We start from the raw sequence: 27,814 nt of genomic DNA, 5'->3' as shown, positions 1-27,814 counted from the left end.
TAAATAACTATAGATGATGGTGTTTGGTGTGTGTGTGTGTGTGTGTGTGTGTGTGTGTGTGTGTGTGTGTGTGTGTGTGTGTGTGTGTGTGTGTGTGTGTGTGTGTGTGTGTGTGTGTGTGTGCTCCCAATGTTTGTATTCCTTTTTCTATCCAGCTGTGATATCTCTCCGGCTGCTAGTCAGCCGTTCACCGTGATGGAAGCTTCCATCCGTGGCCTTGGGGATGTAGTCTATGAACCTGCCTCTTAACAGCACCATGATGCTCCATTTAGTATCCCGGTTGCCACTTAGCATTCATGCACTGCTTATGTGATGCTCATCAGAAGTGGTAATCAGTGTGAGAGCCACCACTCTTGCTTTGGTATAGAAAGCATTTACACTTATTTTAAAACTACCATGGTTGAGTTTGCCTTCCAGGTACTGAGGATTCCAAATCTGCATTTTCCATAACTTCCTATAATTTATCTATTCTTCTGTGTTTTTTCCTTGTTCAGTGATACAGTAGCAATACACTGCAGATTTAAGGAAATGGTTCAACATGTGTGTCTTAATATTCAAGCTCTGGTTGACTTATCTTATTCAGATATAAATGATAACCAGCAATCTGTCCATTATACAGTATTTTACATCTACTTCACTCAAAAAAACAGATAAGCTGTGAGTCTGTCTGTCTGTCTGAGGATGTGCGTGTGCGTGTGCGTGTGCGTGTGCGTGTGCGTGTGTGTGTGTGTGTGTGTGTGTGTGTGTGTGTGTAAATGCCTTCCTGTGGTTCCTGCATCTTATAATGGAAGTGAGGGACGTTGCGTGTCAGGAATGTTCCTTGCATGCGTGTGAGGCTTTCATCCACAGCCTTCATCAGTGGCTCTCTTTGCTGCCTTACAGAACATACAGCATCAACAAAGAGAATAGATATGGCAGGTAGATAATAGAGATTCATACACAAATATTTTCAGAATGCCACGCTGTTCCCTGTTGCGCTACGTCATATCTCTTTTGTGTTTGTCAATGTCTATCTTTGTGTGTGTGTGTGTGTGTGTGTGTGTGTGTGTGTGTGTGTGTGTGTGTGTGTGTGTGTGTGTGTGTGTGTGTGTGTGTGTGTGTGTGTGTGTGTGGGAGGGCAATGTCTCAATCAACATTCCTCACACTGAGAGCAACAGCAGAACTACAAGTCAATTAGCCCTCGCTACGCTTCGTTGGACTCAATGGTAAAATGGCTCAGAAAAGAGCAGCTTTGACTTAAAGAGACAGACCCGACATTCAAACACAAGACCAATGACGTGTGTGTGAGTGAGTGAGTGAGTGAGTGTTAGTGTGTGTCTGTCTGTGTGTGACCAATGCACCATTTAAATAATTTGGTTTCTGTGAATTTGAAGATGAGAAGTTATTCTCTTTTTCCTTATTCAGCACCATGAAGAATTACGAAAATGAATATTCAACAACGTAACCACCTTGAATATAAAGCCTAATAGTAATGTAGAACAGTATCTACAGTATATTCATTGGGAAATGTAACTTTTCTATTTGTCCCACATCAATTATTTCTGTCTAAACTGAGTAGGACTAAAGAGTCTTCCAAAACTTATAACAATTAGGCTAATTTAAGTGAGTGATAAACGTACAATAACATAACAAACATACAACAGTCATGCAACAAACATAAAAGAAACAAAACAATTCAATAAACCAAGATCTCTGATGGGAGTTCGCCCTGCGTCTCTCTATTTGCATCGCAAGGAGAAGTCCAAAGCATTGGCAAAAGCAAGGACCTTTTTATACAGTGTTGTCAGGTCTCAGGATACTCTGAACAGTTCCGCTCCCCAATAAAACGTATTGGGATAGGAACCCTCATGTGTGTATCAGAGGGAGACGTTACCGTGCATTCTGAGCCTTTGACCCTTGACACCCCTCAAGGGGTCAAGGAAATGGCACATACCAACAAATGGCAGGTAGAGAAACGGAGGGGGAAGTTGGGGAATAGAGTGTGAAAATAGAATTTTCTTATGTTTGCTTTTAGGCAACTTTACTGGCTCAATATATGTGCCTACATTTAGCTTTTGTTGTGTACTCACTTCTATATTTTTGGATAGTATGAATAGTGTTAGCAACCCAGACCTTAGTTTGCTTAGTTAGCTTGCCAGATTAATCAATGTTAATGGTAGGCCCATCTCCCAGGTGAGAATAGGGGGGAGAAAGGTTGGTTCAGATTACTATGGTTAGGTATTGAATATGCATGGTCTGACATTGATCAGTACTTCACAACTTAGATTAATCAAAATTCTCAACCAATTACTATCTGGGTTCACTCTCTATTTGTTTGCCACAGACTCATGGCAGTATTGTTCAATAAACAGTAAAAGCCCTAACTGCCTTTCCCCTTACCAAAATAATAATGACAATAATTCTATCGCTGTACTTTATTTATCATGTCCTGACGATGAGTCTTAATGTTGCTGAGGATGCTAAGCCAAGGAGAGGAAACACTGCTCAGCTTTTCAGAATAGAAATGCATCGCCATTACAAAAATGTATAAACCGTGTATTTTACCGCCATCTAACCTTTTATGCAACCAATTTTCAAAGCATGTTTTTATATAATAATTCATATAACAATAACGCTATCACCAATGTCAACACGTTCATGATGAATCGTGAGTCACTCTGTGTGATGATGCCAATCTATAAATAGAGGTTGGCATCATCGCTGAAGGTAGCGGTGTCAAGTTTGTCAACTCTGGGTCTGCCTTGTTTATGCATCTCCATAACCACCAATATACTTGTTTGTAACAAACGGCCTTGACCTCATATTCTCATGTTGTCTTTTATTCATACTTCTTCACAGCACAAGCAACATTAGAAGTGTCATCAGGGTTCATACACTTTTGGACCAATGGATTTCCATGACTTTTCCATGACTTTAAACCAAATTTCCATGACCAAACATTTTGTGAAATCTCGGTGTTAACGTGCAAAAGTGATAAAATGTAGTATTAAAACTAACAATGGGAATTCGGAGGCATACTGTGTACATTAAATGACACAAATGATTGATTCGCAACGACATCGAGGGCAGATGAATGTCCCATGAACTGAGAGCCGATGTATTTTGTCTTAACATCGGCGCCATCCCATAGCCTCACATGTAAATCCATCTGTTTGGACTGTAAATAACTATTCAGGCTTTTGTCGAAGAGAATGACGTATGCCCTTTGCTTCATTACGTTGGACAACGTCAGACTCCTGAAGTGGGGCGCGAGACCGAAAGAGCAGAGGTACAAGCATTTGCTTTCGCCACAAGCAAACTGTGTTGCTATCTGGCTATCGGGGAACATTCTTTGAAAGAGCAGGCTAGCATCTTCAGATGACTTAAACGAATAATGCGAATTAGCCACCTTCAGTGCCCACATTACCTCCGCAGTTAAGACTTCCTTTTTTGTGACAGCATCGGTTATTGACGACTGCTTGGCCAAAGAGAGAGACGTGCTGTTTGCCGTAGCAGTTGCCCTGGCTGTGGTGGTGAGAAAGCCGGTGATGGGGTTTGACTTAGCTCCGCTAGCAGCAGCGCTCTGGTGTTTAGTGCCTTTCGCATGGCTCGTTAATGCCGCCTCTCCCATGTTAGACATGTCAAACGTTTTGTCACCACATAACCTACATTTAGCTCGGCCCGGGTCTTTGTCGGATGAAACCCATGACATATATTTCTCATTTCGCAACCAAGCATTGCTGAACCTACACTTCCCTGGCATTTTGAATAATTTTGGCTTCCCTCAGATACTGTTGCTATGGCCAACAAACGTTTCAGTTGCGTATGTTTTAGTTTCAGCGCGTGCCTGTTTATACTTTGAGCGTATTTCATTTAAAGGCATATTCATGATTTAAAACTCAGCGTAAATGAACGACAAGAAAATATGAATAAAACATTTTTCCATGACTTTTCCAAAACTTTTGGGACTTTATTTTTTTCAAGCACTTTTCCAGGCCTGGAAATAACCATTTTAAAATTCCATGACTTTTCCAGGTTTTTCATGACCGTACGAACCCTGTGTCATGCTCAGCAATGCAACTGCATCTACATGTAAGCATAAAGGCCTAGACAGGCAGACAACAGATTGACTGACCTCGAATTATGAATCCAGAAGTGGCTGCAGAACTAATGCCAGCAGCTGTTTTGATGCCATTGAATGCCAGGGCCAGGCACTCATCAGCATGCAGTAGATCCAACACTCGGATTACTTGGCCAGTCACGCTCCATCGGTATAAGTAACACAACATAAATCTCTTACTCCCCGTCCATAATCTGTAACAATATGTTCATTCAGGTCACATTCAGGGTATTAAAATATTTGATAGTCTTTGTCTAGTGCTGATTACACAGAGGAAATAAATGTGCCTGCTCTTGGCTTTTGAAAAACGTTTGACTTTACCTTCTTGATTCTCTATGATTATAATGACCCCTAGCAACAAACCAGTCAAATGAATAGCACAAGGCACAATAAATCCTTAATTCATGTTGATAGGATGCTCAGATGCAAATGAACACAATAACGTGTTTTCGGATCCTATTTGGCCAACTTCATCACAATTAAGTGTAATCATTGTACTGTAGATATCTGGATTTTGCTCATCTGCAGACCTCTCTACTATCACGTGGTCCACAGGCTTTGGGTACTATTACTAGGTTGTTGTGTACACAGTGCCGATTCCCAACCTTTTTTGGCCCGTGACAGCATTTCTAGCTCCTAAAAAGTTCATCTGTCGGATCACAATCGATTCTCTCACCAACTTCTCCTCCCATCCATTTGGAACGCTGGTTGCAGCAAATCAAGGCTGTCACTAGATAATCAGGTAATCAATAGCATTGGCAGCAGGATAAGGCCTTAGCCTTCAGTATCTATGGTGCTCGTCAAGGCCAACTGCTGGGTTTTCATTAAAGGGATTTAAAGGAGGAGAGGAAGCATAATGAAAACTCGACAGCTCAGTGGAAATCATCTTGTATGGTGTCCAAGGCCTCGGTTACACTTGTCATTTCAACGTGACTTTTATCAAGTGACCACGCCAGGAAGCATTAAATGTCAGGTCGGGACAGTCCCAGATTGGGTCTTGCTCACATTGTCATCCGATGAGTTAGACCACATCCCGAGGTCAACAAAAAAACGCTCAACAACAAGGCTTTAGATTATTTAATGATGCATCCTACTCCAAAACGTTGCCAAAATACATTTCAACAAAATAAATAATGTATCTGTAAGATATCCGAAATGTTGCCCAAACAACATTATTTTTGTATTTGTTTATGATTCGTTTGACGATTTGATTGTAATCATCATATTTGAGTTGATGTCATACTTGCAATGCATAATAATATCATGCAATGTATTCTGAAACACCAAACGTCAGGCCTTTTGAAGCTGCAATGCCTCAAAATCCTGATGAACCTTCAGAAATATCAACCAAACCAAGCTGTCCACCGTTTAGTTTTCATGTGGAGTCAATTAAGGGCAATTCCCTTCAAGAGGTGCTACCTCATCGAGGTGCAATGATATTTCAAACTGCTTCAAAAGCACATTATCCCTGTATTTGTTTTACTATCTACTAAAACAGATCTAGGACGACTGGCCTAACCAGCTCTTTCATTAGTGAGTTAGTATAGGCATACCATTGTACAAACATATGGTGATTTGCATCACCTTTCCCTAGCTTTGTTTTGCATAAAATATATCAGTTTGGTTTATAGAAATTTAAGCTCATTGGACATTAAAAGGAAAGGAGTTAGCCCTGCATTTCAATTGTAAGTGGACTTATTGGACAATAATAGAGAGAACATCACCAATTAGTGCTATTAACCATTTGAAGGCTCCATTACAACTATAATAATAATCACTAATTGATCACACTTTATGTAAACTCTTTCTTCTAAGGCACTCAAATAACGTTTTTCCATCCACGATAGTTCCTTAAGTGACCAGCTTTGAATGAGTGGGACATAAAATGTACCCATGGTTGTTCCCAATGGTGGTAACACCTGGACGCGGTGGCCTGCATACAAACATATCTAGCAATGGGTGAGCTTTTTAATGCGAGTAGAGGTTGGAAATGCTCAAGACAGATGATTATTGTATGACCTACAGGCACACATTAGACAGGTGGGATGGTGTTAAGGCCATCTTCTCAGGGCCAGCATTTTATAGATACATGGCTTTAGTCCACCGTGGCGCTATAGCTCGAGATCGAGAGCCAGGAGATACAACTTGGTCCAATCACCCTATTGTCTACACAGTGGTTGGAAAGGGAAAGGATTTCCATGATCTCCTGAATGCACCTAGAGTGATAATTTTTTTGACATACTTACTGATTGACCCGTTAGAAGTATTGATGGTGAATATTCATGAGGATTTTAAATTAAAGAGACAACAATGTTTTAAATTGGTCCTGTAGTGAGGAAGTGCGATTCAGCCATTGTAGCCGCAAAATGGTCTGCAATGTAACGGGGCAATACTGCCCCGTCAACGTACATCCCCTTAAAGTGCTAGTTTTTCTCCCTGACGGGCTAGATGCATTTTTACATTATGGAAAGGATACCGACTACATTTTTCTTCACCTTTTGCTCGATCCTGTCGGTTGGTTGTTGGGTCCTACACAAGGGGGGGTCTTGCTCTAAACAGAGAAGTATGCTCTCTCGCGAAGGGCTGAGTCGTGAGAAAAAGGTGGAGACATGAGTTGTCCGGGATAACAGAAAGGGTGGCTTATGGCGCGTTTCCACCGGCGGGTGCACTTAGGCCAAGCACGCCTTGGCCCAAGAGGGAAGATGCGGTTTTCCTTATGCCGTGTTTCTTCCCTTGACCCGGACTGAGCCGTACTCGTTTTGCCCTCGTCTTCAGTACTCCTGCGTTGGGGTACTGAGATGCCCAAAAGAGTGCCGGAAAATTCGAGCTACACACCCCCTCCGTTGATTGGTCGACAGAATCGTCACTTCCGGACGATGTGGGGATAAAAACAAACAAATAGTAGCCTCGAGGTATTATTCTCTTTACAATGAACATGTCGCGTAAAACGCTTGCTTGGGCGAACAAGGAGGTGGAGACGTTCCTCTGCATTCTTGGGGAGGAAGACGTTGTTTACGATGTTTACGTAGCTGCCACGGCGATCGACATCCGGCCTACCATAAAGGGTACTGTCGGCGGAGGAAAACGCGACCTCGTAACTGAGCTGGGCTATACCGCCCCCTCCCTACCGGACTGAGGCGAACCAAACCGTACCGCACCCTGCAGTGGAAACGCGTCATGAGATCAGTTACGGCTCGCGTTTCCACTGCCGACAGTATCCTTATGGTAGGGCGGGGTTAAGCCGGAGGGCGATAACCGCTGCAACTATGTAAGCATCGTCAGAGAAGGATGGCAAACTTTTGCACGACATTTTCTTCAATAAAGAAAGTTTAGTACGGCTAATCACGGTTAAGTCGGGACCCCGCCCACTTTTAGCGAGGGAAACGCGAACCGTGCCGCACCTATTCATACCTAACCGGACCACACCCGCCCGGTGGAAATGCGCCATTAGTTTTATGTTAAAGGTTTGGGTGAAGGAGGGTTGAGATTGTTATCTCAATCAATCACATCAGGGAAATATCCTGCAACAACTCATCTCCCGCAACACAATATCAAACTGACCGGAACAAGCAAAAGGTAAATACAAAAGTTGTATTATTCAGTACGGATCCTTTCCATAAGGTTAAGCAGTAAGTGGCAAAAACAAGCACTATTTGAGGATGGATATCGAGGGGGAGCTAAAGCCCCTGGTTTCATTGCAGACAGTTTCATGGCTACAATGTGCTCTAACTCAACACTGGACCAATTTAAAATATTGTTGTCTGGATTAATCACTCGTATCCTGAATAACGGAAAAAATAGGGTCAGGGTAGAACAATCCTGAAGACTGAGACTGAAATGAAGCTGCAGGCATCTATTGGCCTGACCTGCTTGACACTTAAAAGGCTGCTTTATATATACGTAGTGCCGTGCTAGTGGGGCTGCTACTGGTGCTATTGGTTGGGGAGGGTTTACGGCTACAGCCTATGATCGCTGAAGGCATGAGCCAATAACTTCATGGACAGTGAATTAAATAAATTAGAAATTAAATTATTCTAATGAATTACAATCTATTAATCAAGATTCTCGCAATTTTGCATGGGTTTAAAACCACGTCGGCAGAGATGTATAGTGCCGTGCCTATTCAATGGGAAAGAATGATTGGATATGCCCTTTAAACCATCCTCAAACCTAACCAAATTATGCGATGGATTAAAAACCCCATGTTGTTCCACAGAGACATGGTCAATTAAAAAAACAGAGTAGGAGGGAAAATAATCTCCTGTTGGGGATTAGTCGGGTAATTGTTAATTGACTTGCCTTTTCAAGGAGGGTCTCGGCTAAAAAATGTGCAGTTATTTCAGAAGGAGCTATCCTATTAGTGACCTGACAATGTTTCAATGACTCTTACAGCTGTTTAGGGCGGATCAATAAATGGATCTGCTCGCACACACACGCACACACACGCACACACACGCACACACAGAATTTGTCAATTTGTAGATGTGAAAAGAGGGCAATATTATCCCAGGCCATTAAATGTATATATATATATATATATTGTACAGCAACATCCCTTCACATTTTCTTTGAAAAACCCTCGCTCCTTTGCATAAAAGATGTGATGTGAACACAACCGAATTCATCTCTTACCCTTAGACCAATAATTCTATCTTATTAGCATTACTATCCAACCTTCCTTAAATTACTTTCTTACCTTAAGGACCCCCACCCAATCATAGCACAGGAGTTGAGGTGTTTGTCAGTTTATCTGCGGTTTCCAACATGGTTCGTCTCTCATGCTCCGGTTCCTCACAGATTCTACTCCAATGCACATGGAACGTGAATCTATCCAGGTTTTTGAAGGGAAGAAATTAATACAACATTTTCTATCTGTTAAAGAAAAAATCTATGCTTATGCACAGATCACTGCTCTAATTGCTTAATCGTTATTTGTTAATTGTTCATATAAAGCGCCTTGGTTCCTGATGACAGGCACTGTACAAAGGTAGTTGTAATTATTAGTAGTTGATTGCTTCCAAACTGAACTTCACACCTTCACCCTCTCTGGAAAAACACTGAGCTGGTTTTGGTTTTTCTCCCTGGGAGTGTGTCTTTGTCTCTTCAACGTGTCAACCTCAAGAGGCCCCTGCTAAAGTAAGGTCATGACTCTTTCCACATAGCTCAATTTCATTTTAGTGTTTTTTCTGTCTCTGGCTGACTTGTTGTTTTGGTACCACATTATATTGCCTGTATTTCCTCCACTTTCTCCCCTACTTCAACCCTGGCACAGTAACCCCGGCCCCCTCGCTGCCCCCTCAACGCTTGGCCGCTGAGCTGCTCCTGGGTGACTTGCTCAATGTCAACCTTTTCAAAATCACTCTTAACATTTGATTCACAATATATTACGAAAGCAAGAGTTTTGTTGAGTACCTTGAAAAGCGTTTTGTAGTAGTAGGTGTATTCCACCGCATTAAACCGACTAATAAACTCTTATACTATTACTCTTCCTAGTAATACTAATGCTACGACAACATCATATAATCAGAACGATAACCTGCCTGTTGAGATGAGTACATACAGATACTGTTTTATATAAAAATTGGCAAATGACAAACGCCACTGTAAACATTTGCCCTGAAGGTTTAGACAGCTGGACAGCCGACTACTCGACGCTCTGATGCTCTACTTATCCACATCACTAGGACTGTGCCACAATGGATGGAACTGTTTGGGTCCAAGGATAGCACTAACAGCAACAACAACAAAGGATCCCTGCAGTAAAGCCCATATCTGGGCACGAATGCTTTGATTGCTTTTCATCGTGGCTCCGTTGCACTGGACTCCAGTGATCTTTATCCATTATTCACTTGCATGTCATACTTAATGTGTTGTTATATTATCATAATGAGTCGGATTGTGCACACACACACACACACACACACACACACACACACACACACACACACACACACACACACACACACACACACACACACACACACACACACACACACACACACACACACACACGCGCACACACACACGCACACACATCCTGGAAGGTATCCAGGGATGTCACATACAGGTTGTGAGGTTGAAAGGTTTGTTTCCCCAGGGTACATCAATGAGCTTTCTGACAGACTCTTTCTGTACTCCTCGTCCGCCCAGATTTGACATAGAAAGCCAATCCCCCCACCCCCACCCAAAGACTCCGGCTATGCAGCACACTGGAGTAGACAACCACTCCAGTAGGATGACACGGCTTATCAACGTCTGACCGTATCCCTGATCACAACCTTTTGTCAGTGTAATATTAAATTGAGACAGATTTTCAAATATTCCAATCAAGAAGATGCACTTCATTTGTGTGTGTATGTGCGTGTGTGTGTGTGTGTGTGTGTGTGTGTGTGTGTGTGTGTGTGTGTGTGTGTGTGTGTGTGTGTGTGTGTGTGTTTGTGTTTGTGTTGGTTTAGTTCATTTTATATTTACAGTAGTTATAGGGGTTAGTTATCCCGAAACATAATTTCGGCCTAATGCGCTGAAGGCAAACCTAATGTAGCGGGAACAAAAACACACACACCCTGTTAACACTTTAGGAGAGTGGGAGAGGAAGTGAGTGATAAAGATATGGTATCAATCCATCTGTAACTCTTTCTCTTTACGTCTTTTTCATTTCAGAGAACATTAATGGCACTGGTCGGCACGCTTCTCATATGACACCCCATCCTTCACCCACTCATCACTCACTCACTCTTCTCTACCTAATCACTGAGGCTTATGGCACCATATAGAGGTCTCACCCACTCGTGTGTCGTCGGAGACACACGACGAGCGCACCCTTGCCCAACACCATTTCCCCCATGATGCTGTCTCTATGATATGGAATGAATGAATGGAGAGAGAGAGAGAGAGAGAGAGAGAGAGAGAGAGAGAGAGAGAGAGAGAGAGAGAGAGAGAGATTAACAAGAACGGATAGTTCCGAGGGGAAAAACTATCGGGATGAGGACCCAACACCAGACTAATTAAATGAATAGTCTGATCCCTTTGTACAAGTTGGGTGGCTACGAAATGGAGACGGCGCATCACTAGAGGGACGGTGTCCCATGACGGTGGACGAAGAGCCTCGGAACAACTTTGATGTGGGCTCCGGTGTCGTCAGGAGGCTCGTTTTTCGGCCATTTCATTACTTGACTGAACCGGTAAAGCGACCCGCAGCCGGGCAAGCTAGCGTGACAGGCGGTGGCCGGGACGCGCGTGACAGACGACGGGACGCACGACGGGCTTTATGTCGACCACGTGCCAAAATGTCGACGTGACGGATAACTTGTCTGCTTGGTTTGTTCTCATAAAGCGTTACGCCCCTTCGTGTTCCTTGATAAAATGTGTTTTAAGGCTTTGATTGCGTTCATACATTATTCGGATCGCGAGCGAGTTTTGCTTATGTTCCCCTCACGCGCGAGAACCGAGTGAGACGTGAACGCAGCAGGACGCCTCGCGCCACCGATCGGAACCTCCTCGAGCCAAACCTCCACAAGCTTCTTTTTTTCTCCAAGAGCGACTGCAGTGGAGCAGTGTCCTGTATGTGCGCGGCGTCGGAGGAAGGGACAGCGCGAGGACACCGTCTCGCCCTCATACTGTCGAACGTATTCAAACGCGCGCATAAATTATACTCTTTGAAGACACGAGAGGACGAATTCTGGTGTATTCCGCCGTGTATTGGAATTAGACTTTTTTGTTTCGGGGTGGGGGGGTGGGGGGAATTATGTTCTGGAATTCTGTGTTTTCTTGTGTTCGTTAAACGGAGAACCAAAGATAGGGTCCGCAGGAGAGGAATACTGATAATTATTTAGCTACATGATGGATTATTGAATTGAGTATCTCTCGGGTGGTATTTTCTCCCCCATAGAGGAATGAAACCGGGAGGAAGGGGAGGTAGAGGACGAGGAGAGCTCTTTGGCACTGTGAGGATGTTCAACGGACGCACCCCTCCAGGAGAACCTTCTTAACCACACACGGATTATCATCGGATGTATCGGCCGATATTTTGGGCGACTGGGGGTATTTTTTGGAACCTAATCGTGTGGAGTTATGAGTACAATCCTCAACTATTTCTCCTATAATGGGATTTGAAAAAGAGATTTCGGCCTTGGCCTGAGTGTGGATCCCGATCAGAGCCCCAGCGGGATCCCGGAACGAGGAGGTAAAGTTGTCTTATTCTAAAGGAAAATAAGTGCTCAGCATATCCTCTCCGTGTGTGCGTGTGTGTGTGTGTGTGTGTGTGTGTGTGTGTGTGTGTGTGTGTGTGTGTGTGTGTGTGTGTGTGTGTGTGTGTGTGTGTGTGTGTGTGTGTGTGTGTGTGTGTGTGTTGTGTGCTCTTTTGCGCGTTCGGCAATTTATTGATGTATTTTGCTTGAAAAAGCCTCATACATACATATAGTCTGCACCATGGAAGGAGAAGCAAACGTGCCTTTATTTCCGAATAGCGATTGGCAGGGGAAAAAAATAATATATATATAGAGAGAGAGAGAGAGAGAGAGAGAGAGAGAGAGAGAGAGAGAGAGAGAGAGAGAGACCAAATAGAGAGACCAGAGTGAGAGACCAAATAGAGAGACCAGAGAGAAAGAGAGAGCAGTCACCAGAAGGCAAGGTTAAGAAATGCAAGTCCGATAAGTTAGAGGAGCACGAATTGTGTGTAAGTGATGCGCCATCTACCTCTTGCACACAGGCACATACACAATGGATGCGTGTGTATTCAAAGGTCTGTGTACTGCAAGAAATGGCGAAATCTAGCCAATCAAGTAACATGACAAAGGCATTTGTCCCTTGAACGAATACATGGGGCTGTTCGTTCTGGGTGCATTTCTGAGATTGTTTAATTGTTTTAAGAGCAAGTCGTGTGTGTGTGTGTGTGTGTGTGTGTGTGTGTGTGTGTGTGTGTGTGTGTGTGTGTGTGTGTGTGTGTGTGTGTGTGTGTGTGTGTGTGTGTGTGTGTGTGTGTGTGTGTGTGTGTGCTTGAGAGAGAGAGGGGGAGAGAGCGAGAAAGAGAAAGAACGCGCGTGTGTGTGATACAGAGAAAAAGGGGCGCGCGTGCGTGTGAAACATCAGTGCGAACACGTGACGAAGGTGTACAGATGCTTATCGGTTGGCTGCGCCAGTAGTTGCCCTGCTACCCCACTCTTATTGTTTAGCGGGACACAATCTAATCTCCTCCGGGCCCCTTGCTCGAGCCGTAGATCGCCTATATGCGTGCGCGTGTGTGTGTGTGTGTGTGTGTGTGTGTGTGTGTGTGTGTGTGTGTGTGTGTGTGTGTGTGTGTGTGTGTGTGTGTGTGTGTGTGTGTGTGCGTGCGTATGTGTCTGTGTCTGTGTCTGTGTCTGGGCGTGCGTGTGTGTGTCTGCGTGCACTTAGAAGTTCATGCTTGAGCTGCCGTGGATGGCTGGATGGATGGTTCATAGGGAGTGAGGAAAACTGATAGATAGATAGATACATAGAATACCAGAATGGAAACATCGAGAGACATCCGAAGGAGACAGCCCAAAAGGTGTTTCCTACACTCACTTGGCCGTTGATATATTATTTTAAATAGGAGTGGAACAGTTCACAGAATTCATGGTTCAGTTATCACGGTTTTGCATTCACGGTTGACGGTTCGGGATTGTACATTTTCTTTTGGTAAAGCAGGGGATGACACAAGTCCCTGTTAAAATAGTATGAATGTCTTTATCCAGATATATCTATAGATATCTATACATATTATAGGGTTCTCCCCAAACAATGTATTAATGCCACCATGTCACATTTTCAAATAGGACTGTAGAGACGAAGACACTTCATTTCTGTGCACTCCTGGTCCGAGTCAGAGTCTGTTACAGCAGAGCTTCAATGTAAAGGGGGTCACACACTGACACTAGACAAGCAACCGAGCGCCGCGTCGGGCAGCGTCCATTCTTAGGTCTTGTTCTTTGCCTCTCATAATGAGTCGTAATGACGTGCTTTGAGCCGTGCTGGAAGTTATAGCCCAGCTGTCTGACGGTGTCGGGGTCAGAGCTCTCATTGGAAACATGACCCGCATACGTTACAATGACGACACACTGCTTTTTGTGTATGTGGTACTTCAAACCCTTAGTCTGGATTCTAGATAGTAAGGTGAGTATGAGAGACGCAGCTAGGCTGTAGGTAGGAAGATGAATCGCACTCGGCGATGTTATGAAAATAACAGTGTTGAAAGAGCTGTTGTGGCTGTCCCACGGTGTGCCCCTCCCTCCGCCTCACCCAGCTGAGCGGGTGGAAGCTATCGGTTTCATTTATTTTGTTCCCTGTGTGTAGGTTTTATGATATAGGCCTACTGTATGCACCGTACCATTCATATGGTGTTTCAGTTGGTTCCTCCCGACATCCAGAAACCTGCTATTATCATAAAACATTATAAGATATTTAAAACCAAAACCGCATTAACTCTGTTATGTATTCGTAGCTTTTCAATGATCAGGTTTGTACTCATGTTTGGTTTTTCTGGATTGAAGTTTAAAATAAAACCGAATGAACTTACACTGAAGCCTCCCCCAGAAACTGACCATCAGCATGAGTTAACAAGCTGTTACACATTGTGAAGCCCGTAACGTCCATGGTGTTTCCCTCCAATGCTTGGACACTGGTAAACTTAATCCAAACCGACTACAATGTAAACAAGACAAACCTCAACAGTGTTTTCTCTACCTTTGATAAAACCTAAATCATGTGTCTCTGTCTATGTCCTCTTGCTCTCATTCCCTTTGGGATACCATGGGGCCTGATCATCTCTTTCTGCCAGTGAAGGGTTAGAGCCTGTACGTGAAGGGTTAATGGATATTGCGGTAGGGCTTGTTTTCTTAGGAAGGACTTCTACAGGGATGATGGGTTAATGCTCTATCGAGAAGACTTAAAGATCTTGTCATTCCCTCCCAACCACTTTCTTGTGGGGCCTTTTGCTGTGTTCAGAAGTAACCCCATGACTTGTGATGATCTGTGTGACGTTGTGTGCGTGCGTCTCTCTCTCTCTCTCTCTCTCTCTCTCTCTCTCTCTCTCTCTCTCTCTCTACCTATCTGTTCTTCATTAAACACTTTCCCTCTTTCTCTCATGTCACCTCTCCTACAAAATAATATGCACAAAAGCAGTAACATATTTAGTGATCACTGTAAAAGAAGAAACTGTAAAAAGACTAACAATACCGCATCTGGGTCACCAAAACAATATGGAAAATAACCAGGGAAAATTCTCTGAAATTATAGATTTTTCTTACAGTGTACATATGTCCAACAATGTGAAAATGAGCTGGAACAATATGATATGTCCTGACTGTCTCTGTCCATTTAGAAGAGCTGCTGCAGACTGGGGGTCGGAGCTCTAATTCAATTCACCCTGCTGCTCAGACAGATAAAAAGAGAAAGAGAGAAGCACGAGAGAGCAAGAAAGAAGGTGAAAGAGAATTTGTCGTTCGTGTGAAAGAGAGGGAGAGACTGTGTGTGAGCAGGAGAGCTCTGGGAGACCACAGATGTAAAGGAACATTGCCAATTAGCAGCTTAGAGAAATGCCACTGTAGGAAACCAGCTTGAAGTTCTGATGTCTGGATTGATTCTACATTCTCCTGTGAGATGATTGGTGGTGTGAGCGGGGGGGGGTCGTTTACGAGACTGTGACAGGTAGAGTGAGAGGAGGACAACAAATGGTCCAACCAGAAATAGTTAAATATTTAAGGTTTGGTCTTTGTTGCTCATGTATCTGTAGTATATTGTATGTCTCTCTTGATTTCCGGGAACATCATTGAAACATATTGATACAAGTTGAGTTCAGTTTTTTTCTTTAAAAGATAACGAATGATGAAAATAGCCAATTACAAGTCACTAAAGCCCAAATCAATCTTAAATGTGTGTTTTTTTGTTTAGCAGCCAAAAAAAAAATAGAGCAGTGGAGCATTCTGTAACCCTAAGCCGATTCCTGTTTGAATCACAGAAAAACAGCCAGATATTTCCATTTCTGAAGCTAACATTTAATTAAGCATCAACTGTATAATCAGTTAACTGTGTTATAGGTTCTGCCAAACAACTGCAGAAACACTGTAATCTGAAGTTTTCGAGGACAGTTATGACAAATGATTGGGAAGCCTGAATATTCTTTTTCTTTATGCTATGTTTTGTAATAGAAAAAACGTCTAAAAAACAGGTGTCAGGTGTAGTCCTTCTACAGTGGTTATGTTGACTCTTAGTTGAGAAATAGTCACACTGAGTTAGGTCAGTTAATCACAGCAAGTTGTGCTCCATCATGTTCGAATTGAATAATTAAAATGTGGTTCTTGGTTTGGTGAATTGGACAGAAATAATTGATGTTGTTTTCGTGGTTGGATGTACCATCATACACTAAGTTTTTAGGGTGACCGTGCAGGTCAAGACAGAAGTATGTGTATTTTCCAGGTATGCAGCCTTCAAAAGCGAGACAATGAATAATACATCTTTAGCCTTATTAAGATATCACAACATCAATATCCTATTATTCTACCGTACGGGGCTAAATGCCAGGCCATTGCGGTGTCCATGGTTAAGCAGCGGAATGTTATCTGCACTGTCTCACCCACCACACACACCCGGCTACTGCTACCTGTATATATGGACGGCCCCTCCTTGACATGATGCTGACACCAGATCTGTCTGCACAAGGGCAGCAGGGCACCTGTAGTATATAAGTGTGTGTGCGTGTGTGTGTTTGTGTGTGTGTGTGCGTGCGTGCGTGCATGTGTGCGTGCGTGCATGCGTGCGTGCGGGTGGGCGCGTTGTTGGGGCGCGAGAGAAGTTGACATGACAGAGGTGACGCATGTTTACCCATAATGAGCTGGATTCTGGGAAGATAACGAGAACAGCATAACACATAACAGACTTGGAAACAGACATGAAGACAGACAGACAGCCATGGAGACAGACAGACAAATATGGAGACAGACAGCCATTCAGACAGAAAGTCAGATATGGTGACAAACAGAAAGACAGACCCCATCCTGGCATGCCGATAAAATCATTAATTAGAATAATCTGTCTCTCTGCTTGATGTAAAGTATTCTTTAGGCAAGACAAGGCAACTTTATTTATGTAACACTTTTCATACACAAGGCAGACTCAAAGTGCTTCACATATAAACATTATCATACAATAAAATAAAATTATAGATAAGTAAAAGAAAACATATGCAAAGAAATGAGTAAAATAGAAAGTCAAAAAGGCATTTAAGTAAAAATATATAAAATAAGGCAAAATTAAAAAAGCTTTTTAGAAAGTGCAATGTATTTAAGATTTAGCAGAAAGCTAAAGCAAATTCTTCAGTCTTGTTTTATAGGTGCTCAGAGTTGGGGCAAGTCTTAAATCCTCAGGGAGTTTATTCCAGCTATTGGTTGCATAGTAACTAAATCCTGCTTTCCCATGTTTCGTGTTTACTCTGGGGATAATTAACAGATTGGTCTCAGAAGATCTTAGTGGTCTAGAAGGCTTATGTAGTGGAAGCATATCAGTTAAATATTTTGTGCCTAAACCTATAGGGACTTAGAGATTAGCAACATGATTTTAAAATCAATTCTCTGACCTACAGGAAGCCAATGTAACGATTTAAGAATTGGTGTAAAATGTTCAAATTTGTTGGTCTTTGTTAGAACTCTAGCAGCAGCATTCTGAATAAGCTGAAGCTTTCTTAGAGTTGGTTTTTGAGACCTGTAAGGAGACCATTGCAGTAATCAAGCTTTCTAGTGATAAAGGCATGTACAAGTTTTTGTAAGTCTTGCGACATATTTAAGGATGATTAAATGCAGATTTTGTAACTGATTTGATGTGACTGTCGAAAAGTAAATCTGAATCCATGATAACCCCTAGATATCTTGCTTTGATTGAGGTTTTCAGGCACAGAGAGTGAAGGTGTTGGGTTACTTTAAGCCTTTCCGTTTTAGAACGAAATACAAGTACCTCTGTTTTTAGTAGAAGGAAATGTCGGCACATCCAGTCTTTCACCTGCTCAATGCACTGGCATAGCAGATCTTTGGGCCGATAGTCATTTGGTGTTAGCGATACATAGATTTGTGTGTCATCAGCATAGCAATGATGGTCAATATTGTTATTTAGCATGATTTGCCCTAGTGGGAGCATGTAGATGTTGAATAAAGAGGGTCTTAAGATCGAACCTTGTGGGACTCCACATGTCACGTTGGTTGATTCTGATACAAAGTTGCCTATGGAAACAAAGTAGTGCCTATTTTGTAGGTAGGAAATGAACCAATTTAAGACTGTGCCTGAAAGGCCCACCCACTTTAAAGCTTCTATTGATACGATTTGAGAGCTGTAAAGAGAGACAGTAGAAAATAGCACAATTTTGAATCAACCAATTGTCCCCTTCCTCTCTGTTGCCCTAGGCTTCTCGACCATTGAGAAGTGTTGCATTTCACACAGCCTATATTGACAGGCAAAGATAGATTCCCTGAACCAAGCACGAGAGGTGCCTTCATTTTTCAGAAATCACCAGTCAGACCATGTCTGACCAGTCTGATATCTAAATGGTCTCATATATAGGCATGCACAGCCAACCTGAAACATATATTCTCACAGCGCATTTTTATCACTAATAGCTGCTGATGGCTGTGCCATTTCTCACAGAATGCACTCAAATAATAGCTCTTAAATCTAACCTTCATGTTCTTAAGCCCAGTGCATTTAACAACAGCATATACGTACAGATGATGGATAGAAATTCTCTGGGAAGTCAGGTGTGTGATCTTTAACCTTCCTCAATGCAGTTCTCCAACATCAGCAGACCATCATCATCATCTCCCTGGCAACAGCAGCCATATAATGATGCTGTTAGATAACCCATCAATAATTTCAGAGGGATCAAACACTATACATTATGATACATATATTTTATACAAATAAAAGTCAAATTACAATTAGCAGGTTATATCTATAAACTTCAGGAATGTGATCTAAAGGGTCTTTCTTGCTTCGTATCCATTTGCAGGATATTGCCAGCATTGCTTATAACCTCCCCCCATACCCCTACACACAAACACACCAGTGGTGGATCAGCTGATTTATCAGTCAGTCTGGCGCCTTCCTGAGCTTGTGTAACTCTAGACTATAGTGTGCGCGTCTCTGCATCTGTGAGTGAATCTAGCTCACCACCGCGTGTGGTCTCTGCAGCACTTTGCTGCAACGCTGGCCATGTGCACCATGATGCACTGCGTTAAAACCGACGTCACATCCATTTCCACATTTGTATTTACCTCTGGCGGAAATGTTACTGAGGTCTCTTTCCCACTGACAATATATGATATTCATATAGGATAACAACCTGAAACCCTGAAAAAAAACAGCAACGGTTGACTGCGGTCGTTAAGATTGTGTTCCGATAGAAAGCCATCTTATTACGGTTGTTTGTAAGGTTTTTTTGATAGACTGACAAATTATTCATTTTATGGTGGCAGGGCAGGGCCCTTGCATGGGGAATCATGTTTAATCTATGGCTGCGTATTGAGTTTGATAAAATATGAATTTTATTGCTTGTTATGCGGACCTCTTCCCTTGCGGAAAAAAAACTGCCACAAGGGAAGACCCCCCCCCCCCCATAGAACCCCTCCACAACATACTCGCAAATTCACACAAGTTGAGAAAAATAAACAACAGCCAATGGGGATATATGTAGAATACTGAAGAATACCATGTTACTATATTAAATAAACAATATAAATGGATGCAGCGACATGCCATTGCAAAATGGCTGTTTGTATTTCTGTTCCTCAAAACAAACGCACCAATTCCCTGGGGTTGCGCTGTAAATAACACAGTTCACTGGGTGTCGAGCATATAATCATTGTTTGTGAACAAAATGAAAGTCCTTACAGAACCTGCGTGACTTCTTAACCTTTGTTGCTTTGTCTTTCAATTGTGTCCAGTTGACGAAAAGTTCATTTCAGATGAAACCTGTCCATTTAATATGTAAGCATATGAATGAACAAGGCAGGCAAACAACAATGCCAACCTCAAACACCAGTGGTAGTCAGAGGGTGTATCTATCTTGTTCTTGTTAAGTACTGGTTTGTATCAAATGTATATTTTTATATTTTTGTGGATATTTATTCGACTGAAGTGCTGCCATAAACATATTACTGCCGTGCTCCTGATTGGAGAATAATTGGTATCTGTCTGTACCATTGACAGCCCCAACCCTTAACAGGAGAATGACGGTCAATACTATGCATCTATCTGTACCATGGACAGCTCCAACCCTTCACAGGAGACTAGGGGCCCTATCTTGCACCGAGGGCAATTTACTTTCTACACCATCTTTATCGTTGCTAGTTTGCACACGGCGTGAAGCTGATTTTCACCCGCAGCAAACTCGCGCCACTACACTTGCGCCCTGAGAGGCGTGCCGGCGAAAAGGAAAGGCGTTTTCTGGCGCCAATGAACATGGTGCTATCTTACTGACCAGCGCAGATCTTGCCTAAATGCCCTAGCAGAAAGCGCAGTCGGTGTTGCTATTTTGATGTGCCTAGGCAGGTCAGAACTGTAACATAAGCTTACACACTCGTAGGCTATACACACAAACATGCAAACAATTATCCTAATTGAAATATTATGATGTCAAAGATGGTTCATGTGTGAAAGTGCATAGAATTAGCATGTGCATTCTGGATACATCTTTTTTTTTAAAGAGGCTGCATGAATAAACACTGTAGGAGGCTATGCCATCCGTTAAAATAGTAATAATAACAATAATAAACTCAAGCAAAGTATATCCCAGCCTTCCAAAACAAAATCTTGTTTTAGGGTAAATTATATTGTTTATTATTAAATTATTTGGGAAAGAATAGCTGATACAGCGGAAATAAGTTGTACTTTTTAACCAATGCATCTGCAAACACTTTAGGAAACTTTCTTGACAAAGACATCGTGTACAAGCCCATAACTTTTAGGATTGATGAGTATTGGATTGTGAGAAAACATAGTTTTACCATAGAGTGTTTAAAAGAATGATTGAATGAGGTTGTGTGCACCCATCTGTACACACGCAAACTAAACACGTAATGCATAATACAGACCATGGCAATGTATATTAACGGGGGGGGCCCATGCATATTATGAAAACAAGTTGATAATGATTATGTATACAATACTGGTAAGAAACAATGTTTGATAAGTTCTCTTGGTCGAAATTTAGATGACGACTCAGTGTTTCTGAAGTTGTAAGAAAACGCGAATTAGGCCATTATGTGAATAAGGCCATATTATTTGGGAATAAACTGAGCCATTTGAAGTTTGAAATTCATGTGGTCATGCATCTGTCTCAGCGGAGACTGCAAACGCCAAAATATGAACTCACTCTTAAAGGGGATGGGAGATGGCATTCTCATTGGTTTATTGCATGTTTCGCCCAAAACACACCTACGGGTATTCAGACTAACCCATTTTAGATTTGAGTCGGGCGCAAGAGTCAATTATCCCCTGGTAAAATAGCAAAAGCGCCAGAGATCCGCCCACACTGCTACTTGCATTTCGCACTTCTGACTTTCCTTTCAGACCGTTCAAATAGGGCCCTATATCTCATCCCTATGGACAGTTCCAGCATTACTCTGAAGAACCTGTCTTGTTCGCAGGAGCTCTGCTGTAGTGTACGTGAGGAACGATTGTTTCAAAAAGTACTATTTCAGTATTATCCATATCAAGTATGCATTTCTGTTTCCTTATACCATATTTCAATTGGTTTTGTACCTACTATTTCATCATTATCCATATCAGGTATCATTATGGTATCTTACACCATAACCCAGTAGGTTTTAGTGAATAGATGCTTGATGCCAGAACTTGAACAATTCTGGCATCAAAGGTTAGCCCTATGCTTGCCTAACAAATATTGTAAATCCTCAAATCTGACCCCTAAAAATGTAACACATTATTGCATTATTTGAACATTGAAAATAGCCTGAATGGCCAATAAGGGTTAGGGTTAGAGTTTGGACGGTCATGAGGGATAAACCTTGTTGTTTTCCACTAGGGAAGTGCACTGAGCAGATTAATGAGAGCATTTAATTACGAGACTGGGGATCAGGGAGTCAGAGTTCACTCCTGGTTTCAGGCCGGTGGTAGCTCCATTTAGCCCAGCTCGTTAGAACATGCCATCTGTTCACACACTCAGATTAGCAATTCGCAGCAGGTGCTATTGGTTGGGATCTTTGGTTTAGGGGCTGTTTAGACCGCCATAGTGCAGCGCTACTTTGGGCTCATCAACAACAGGAAGTACAAAACAAATGCCCTTTGTTTTGTGATTTCATGGTTGTCAATGTTAATCTAAAATATTATTGAATGATATAGAAAAAAAGAAACAATAAAGAAAAATAAATTTGTAAATTAAACAACTGTAGCAGATTTGTCAAGACAAATTTGCAACAAAGTCAAAGAAATCCAACGGTCAAATATTGTTTTGTTGAGTGACTTTTCATTGTGAAGGGTAATCCACATACCTTTTCCTGTATCCCTACTCCTAAATAACTATATAATATCATACAAGATTAATAGATAATACAATGACAGCATTGGTTATGGATCTGAAAAACACAGACATCCATTGCTTAAAGCTAGGGTATGACATCATTTTTAGAATCACTTTTGGTGATATTTGAGGACGTTTTCTTTAAATTCTGACAGCAATCAAATACTCTGACAAAAAATAAGAAAGAATCTGGTATTTGTTGCTGATGCAGGCCAGAGTCCTGCACAGCTAAATTTTTTTGAGCCACGCCCCCCCCACACCCGCAAAGTTCAGCACCAGATCTGACCCGTCACCCGGGATAATATCAAAAATTAAATCTGCAACCGCCCGGAACCGTTAATTTTTGGCCCATAACTGCAATGCCCGCAATTAATCACACACAAGCTAAAATCATTCAAATGAATGTGCTTTATTGTTATCTTGAACAATCGTAGCACAAAGAATTCACAAGTCGCAGTAGTGACGGGATGGGTGAAGTGTTGTATTGTTGACTAAACATATATTTGCGATGTGATAATGGTAATTTAGGCACACAAATATTTCACATATTTTCAATTATGTGTCATTCCAGCAAACTGAAATACTGTTTGGTTCTCATCCACTCTCCGCCCGCAAGGAGTTATTTGCCGCCGGCATCCCAGCCCGTGAATTTTAGGAACGTCACAAACCGCCCGTTTTAGCAACTTTTATGCCAGGGTAGGGGATTTTTTTGTTCAATTTTATGTAAGATATGATAATGGACCTTATGTCCTTTGAAACCCACTAGTTGTCTATTCACTGGTTGCATAACACAATCTCATGTTACTGTTCAAGGTAATGGGCCCTTGGTATCTAGTGTGTGTATTTGAAATTATTGGTTTTCCAGTTGGACGGTTATAGCTCATAGCAATATAGGTGTTGTGCTATTGAGCTTTGTGATTAGGGGTTAAAGTAATTCACACAAAAGATGGTCAGTGAGCTTGGGGGAGTTTAAGTTTAAACCATCTGCAATACAAGCGGTGACTTTCAAATCACTGCACTTAGCTAGCCTTAGCAGCAAATGCTATAAATAGCACCCAGCTAATCCTTACTGTTGGCTGCTCCCTTGCAGCACTTTTCTCTTTTTCTTTCCTCCTACTTCACACTATTGTAAACTGATAAATCTGCCACAAAGAAGTTTGCTTTTTTTATATCAATCAAAGCATTCATTTCCAAAAATATACTAATAGGCTATATAGGCTATATAGGGACGGAAGGTCACTATATTACTATTACTATATTTATATTACTAGTATAGTATGCTGTGTTTCCTCAACAAATTAAATCTTTTGTAACAATAGATTAAATGATAGAAAATGACATACAAAACATAATAACAAAACAGATGTGGGCCACCTCTAGCATTAGCATGCAGGCTCTATCTCACAGTGCTTCACATTCAGTGATTTCTTTGTGGGTTGCTTCAAATTGTTTAAGATTTCTAAAGATTTCAAATATTGGGACCAGGTAATGATTTAAAATGTACTAATTCGTTCCTCACAGTAAAGAGGAACAATAAGGTTATTTTCATCTGTGGAAGTAGCCCCTGTTCAAAAGAGTGAACAGGATGCATTACTAATTTAATTATAGCATATTTTATTGTAAACCCGTCATTGTTTCTTCTTTCAGTGTCTGATTATTATTAAAATAGATTCATACTTTTCACCTTGCTCCTGATAAATTAAAATGTCTTTATGATTCCAAATCTGAACAGTGTCATCATATGATGACAGCAATTTGGAAATTATACACTAGCCCATAGCACACATAAAATCAAAACGATTACAGGAAACTGACAGGAAAGACCAAACCACTTGTTTTCTCAACAGTCATGGTTGTAAAGTAATGCATAATATAAGACCTAAGTACCGAAAATGTGTGCTGTGGACATTAACACTTCCATCCTTTCACATTTAGTGGTAGGTGATTTAGGTTGCACAGAAATTAATATATTTCAGTTTTTTGCCTGCAGCTTGCTAATGCATTATACTATTTAAGGGTTTTACATTATGTCTTTCTAACAGTAGTAGTACTGTGGTGAATCAATGAGTTCTATATGAGTAGCAGATTGTAGTGTATCCAATTTAATGCATGTGCAACCAGGATAACACCCCTATATTGCAGAGGGAATCACAAATGCCGGATGGTCCATTACTGAAAAAACTCTACTCAATTTGTAATGTATTAAGCCAAAGCGGTTGGGCTGACTTATCTTATATCATATGGACATTTCTTCACACAATTAAACATATGCTTTCTTCCAGTCATCAAACAGACAAAATCTAAATCTGCCAATGCATAATATGCAGCCAATTTCTCTGTCTCTCTATTATCAAGGATATGGTACCCCCCACATGTGGTACTACACAACTGCTGGACCTAGAAGCTTCCAGACCGTCTGCTAAGTGCTGGAGTCCAACACATGAATTGTGATAGAGACCTGGCCTACCGAAATCGGAGCCATTCTCTGCCGGGAAAGACCACTGTAACCAAGACCGTTGTGCTGCTGTATTCACTTGTACCATTTGGGGTATAATATAATATCCTAGGTATCTTCTGGGAATTAAAAACATGATTCAGCAATTCTTTTTTTTGCTATATATTTTTACCAACCTCACAGACAGGGACTCATTAACTACTGTTGAGGGAACATATGTGTTAACACATTTCACCCACACAGAATAAAAGGCCCATCATTATACTGTTATATATATATAGTGCTTAATTTAAATGTTGCGTTGTCTTCATACTATGCGTTGTCTTCATAGCGCTGAGGGTGAGGTCTTGGTTGTGTCGTCAGATCAGGTGTATTAAGGCAGTGTCTTCTTCAACATATCTGCTCTGTGAATGGCACTATTTGCAGTGAGACACCAGGTGCTCAGCTGAGTACCACCTTGTGGCCCACTTGAGCTCTGCATGGCCTCATTTGGTTATTTTTTAGCACATGGGATGTAGCTGCAGCTGTGTTTACGCAAGGTATTTATTATTGGATGACAAAATTAAACCACACGTTTGAAACGACTTCAGCTTCATGGGTGATCAGCAATGTTTTGGTTGCACTTTATTTTGTAAAGGCTACTATTGACTGCAAGGCTTGGATGGAAACCTTGTCTATTCCAATTAGTCTGCCTGTCTATCTTCTCCACTGATTAATTGAGCAATGCATTAGGGCACGGGGAGCGCCCATGGGAGAGGAACGGTTTGCTACACCCCCCTCATTCCTCTCACACCCCATCTCTCTTAATGTACAACGTGTGTGTGTGTGTGTGTGTGTGTGTGTGTGTGTGTGTGTGTGTGTGTGTGTGTGTGTGTGTGTGTGTGTGTGTGTGTGTTTGTGCGTGTGTGTGTGTGTGTGTGTGTGTGTGTTTGTGCGTGTTTGCGTGTGTGCGTGCATGCGTGTGTTTCTGATATCAGGTGATGATCTAACAGAAGACAAGTCGGCCCTAATCCCATATTGGAACAAAGGTGCACGTCTCTGTGCAAGTTTGTGTGCATGAGGTTTTTTGAGTTTTTGTGTGTATATATTTTGTGTCATGTTTAGATATACTCCAAATGTGACATTGCATCGTTTACAAATACACAAACACACACATATACACAAACACACTCACATACACACACACACACACACACACACACACACACACACACACACACACACACACACACACACACACACACACACACATATACACGCGTTAGGCTAGATAAGCTTATTAGCCAGGATTTGGCTCACAGAGTGGATGTGCATACCGTTATTAGGCAGTTTACAGTGCTACAAGTGTAACAACATGTGACAATTCCAAGGATCTCTAGTGATAAGAGATTGCTGGGGATCATGAAATAAATCACTCTTAGCTGACTGTTTTCCAACATTTATAAACCGTTGAGTCATTGTCAGATACATTGATAACAGTCTAATCAGGAACAAAAAAAATCATACGTAGGCCTTAAGTTAATGATGAACTGATCATTAACAAAACATTAATGTATATTGGTAGATGATTAATAAGTTCTTTGCTATAGAGACCCGGTTTTACCACCAGGTGGAATGTTGATTAACCATTACGAGCCATGTGAAATCACCCCTCCTGTGACTTCACAGTGGGAGTGTCAACCCAGATGTACGATGGAGAGATCAGCTGACCAGATGGTACAGTCCACTGGATAGGCTGCTAGGCTAATCTATCCATAGCACTTATTAATCCTCTACAAATGCATATTAATGTTTCCCTGGAAATTCAAAGTTCTCGCGAGAGCACAATTTGAATCTGCATTTTGAATTCCAGGGCAAATTCCAAAGTGGAAGTGAGCATTGCAAGATGGCTATGGATGAACAGGGAACAGGGAACCTTTTGTAACGCCTTTGGCCGCTACCATAAAAAAGCTTTCATTTGCAAGGATGTTTTTGCTGTTTTACGGACCGGAACGACAATAGAATAATCTATCGGTTAGCTCCAAATGTAGCTTAGCGTGTGGGGCTCTGGATACATACCCCCTTGTAGTCTTCTGATTGGTCGAAGTGTCTTCTGATTGGTCTAATTGGTCTAAGTGTCCAATTGCGTGCAGTGATATTTTCAAATGCATGTTTCATTACTTGTTGCCAGACCCTACAGCTTTCTAGATGAGGGTCTGGATTTCCAGGCTATATTTAGGTTTTGATGAATTCATCAATAACTAAAGGTAATAGATGACTCATAACTTTTATACTGTTACACAACGTTAGTATGAATTTATACCATTACATTTGAATAAGATGTGATGTTATGACTCACTTTATATAACCCCTGACAGTCAAGTGCATAACCTGCACAGTGCGCTCATTCTCAAAGAGGGGGGTGTGCTACATTTACCTGCGCCATTAATAATGCACGGCTAAGCTGCATTTGACACAAAGGAAAACACGTGGAGAAATGAAAAGCTTTTAGTGGACAACATCAACATTAGTGGAATTTTGATGATGTGTAAATATAGCAGTGTCATCAGTGTATGAGAGGAGACAGATGCTGTTTACAGATATACAGCCAAGGGTTAGTGGGGGAAAAGCAGAGAAGACTTCAGGCTTCAGTATGTTAGCGTTTTGTTCCTCTCCCTGTCGATTAACAAGCTGTCACTTTTAAAGCAGACATCACTTTTTATTTATTTGTGTGTGTGTGTGTCTG

General features: G+C 41.7%; 1 protein-coding gene and 1 long non-coding RNA gene across 3 annotated transcripts in view; both read left to right on the top strand.

Moving 5' to 3' along the window:
- The first annotated feature begins 3,076 nt into the window (after positions 1–3,076).
- LOC132457477 (uncharacterized) lies at positions 3,077–3,903 on the top strand. The gene is made up of 2 exons (XR_009525671.1): positions 3,077–3,512; positions 3,553–3,903. It is a non-coding gene; the product is annotated as an uncharacterized LOC132457477 (long non-coding RNA).
- A 7,131-nt stretch (positions 3,904–11,034) lies between these two features.
- lrfn5a (leucine rich repeat and fibronectin type III domain containing 5a) overlaps positions 11,035–27,814 on the top strand; it is a 111,235-nt gene continuing 94,455 nt past the window's right edge. For both annotated transcript variants that reach the window (XM_060051807.1, XM_060051804.1), the window contains exon 1: positions 11,035–12,281. The gene's annotated coding sequence lies outside the window, so the exon portion shown is untranslated. The remainder of the gene's footprint in view (positions 12,282–27,814) is intronic.

Source organism: Gadus macrocephalus, chromosome 5 (assembly GCF_031168955.1).
Source record: "Gadus macrocephalus chromosome 5, ASM3116895v1".
Classification (NCBI taxonomy): domain Eukaryota; kingdom Metazoa; phylum Chordata; class Actinopteri; order Gadiformes; family Gadidae; genus Gadus; species Gadus macrocephalus.
This window is presented reverse-complemented; position numbering and strand designations above follow the sequence as displayed.